Source organism: Protopterus annectens, chromosome 2.part1 (assembly GCF_019279795.1).
Source record: "Protopterus annectens isolate FY-2018-M chromosome 2.part1, PAN1.0, whole genome shotgun sequence".
NCBI lineage: Eukaryota > Metazoa > Chordata > Ceratodontiformes > Protopteridae > Protopterus > Protopterus annectens.
In genome coordinates this window covers 1,816,274,206-1,816,276,417 of record NC_056729.1, presented here as the reverse complement: position 1 = coordinate 1,816,276,417, position 2,212 = coordinate 1,816,274,206, and positions in this window count along the sequence as shown.

Sequence of the window (2,212 nt, the reverse complement as noted above, 5' to 3'; positions counted from 1 at the left end):
TGCTATCTACTGGGGTTCCCAGATCCCTTATTACCTTTTCTGTATGTGGGGGACTAGCACCTATGTGGTAGTCCATGGGTAATTAGTTATATCCAAAGGGGATGACTATGCACTTTTTGGCATTCAGCTTGAGGCCATGATATTGACTCCAGGTATCTGTCTCAGTGCGACCCTTCTGGAGGGTGTCTTTAACAGCTGGGGAACAATTATGTCCCCTAGTTTGCAGTTGTCTGCAAACCTTTTCAGCCAAAGCCCTCCTGTGCTTGCCTGTATGTCAGAGAATTATATACCGAACATGAGGGGTCCTATGACTGAGCCCTGGGGGACGCAACTTGTAACTGGTATACAGTCGGACCTAGGGTATGCAACTTCCACTGTGTGGGTTCTGTCTGTGAGCCACTTTGCAAACTATCACATGACATAGGGGTTAATGTACAGGGGGATGGGTATGTTGATAATACCAGAATGAGGAATGGTGTTGAAAGCCTTTGAGAGATCTAGGTAGTCTGTGTGGACCTCCTTACCCTCATCTAATGCCTTGGTAACTGTCTCTAAGAAGTCCACCAGGTTTAGGAGGCATGGTCTGCCCTTAACAAAGCCAAACTGGGAGGGGTCAAAGGTTTGGAGGTACCCAATGTCTCTGTGACTGAGATCCATGATGATATGCTCCATAGCCTTGCAGACCAGGCTAGTCAGGCCTGTAGGGCAATAGGTCCCGTGGTCCGTTGTGGCGCTACCTAAGTGGAGTGGGATAACTGTTGCTGTGTGCCATTCAGGGGACAAAAAGCCCAATGCAAGTCTATTATTGAACATGGTGTGTAGGTGGGGAGCCAGTACGTTCTGAAGTTCATGTAAAATGCAGCCTGGGATGTTGTTCGGTCCCCTGGATGCTGTGATATTGGCTTCAGAGTGTGCAGCTTTTACCTGCATAGTTGTGAGTACAAGGACTCTGCACTCTTCCTGTATAGATATGGGCCCTTTAGGGGGTGATAGGGGGGAAAGGTATCACTGATTCTATCTGCCAGGATGTTGGCAGTATCAGTTGGTTCTGTAATGTTTGTGCCTTTGTGCTGCAACTCAGAGCAGATCTGGGTGTTGATATTGAGATATTTGACATAGCTATAGAATGTTTTGTGGTTGTTGTTGGAATTAATGGTGGTTTTGTTTTCATAGCTAGCTTTGGAGGATCTTATAAGGGATCTCACCTTCTTACTGAGGCTGACCAGGGAGCTTCTCCATGTATGGAATCGTACTCTCTTTTGCAACAGTGTCTTCCTCCTGTTGTACAGCTTGTTTATGGCAGGGGACCACCAGATTGGCTTCCTTAATTAGGAGTATAGCGTCTTGGTTCTGTTTGGGATAGCACGATCCATGCACTCGTGTAAGTGCTTATAGAGTGCATTTGTGTAGGATTCAGCAGTTGTAACGGTATTGTCCATCTGCATGGGTGTCATGACATTCACCATGTCTGTCTTAAGAAGCATGAAGTTGGCTTTGTAGACATTTTATACTGTGGTTCCCTCAATGGGGAGTGGGGGCGGGATGTGGATATCAATGGTGTTCAGCTTATGGTCGGATCAGACCAACAAGGAGTTGACTTCAGGTGTGGAACACCGGTCACTCATGTTGGTAATGCCTAGGTCTAGGATATTGTTGTCCATGGTGGGCGTGTGGATATATTGATCCAGGGCATTGGTGTTTATGAATTCCAGAAAGCGTTGAGCTAATGAACTGGTACACGAGTAGTTTTCTCAGTTAATGGTGGGGTAAATTCAGTGAGACTATGTGATGAGTGTGGTGTGGTGCGAATGTTTACCTTCTCCACATGCCTGTCATGGTCAGGCTTGGTTGGAGAGAGCTTTACCTCCAGTTTGGCTAGATAAGTGCATCTCTCACAGGTTGTAGTGTTGGGTGGTAGGTGGAGAGGGTTGTCTGTTTACATGAGGGAATGTCTACATTGCCTCAAGATGTCCAGATTCATCTGATAGACAGGAGAGAACACTGGCAGCTGACCCTTGGACATGCCTGAATATAAAGCTAATTTCCCCTAAATAAGTGAAGAAAGTGAGTACAAGAGTTATTTTACTCTAAGCAAGTGAGAAAAGTATGTACAAAACCTGTTTACCCCTAGGTAATGAGGAAGACTGAGTGCTTAGTAATTAGTAGCTTATGTAGTGCTTACAAGTTCTGAACAAGTGCTGAACATGAATAA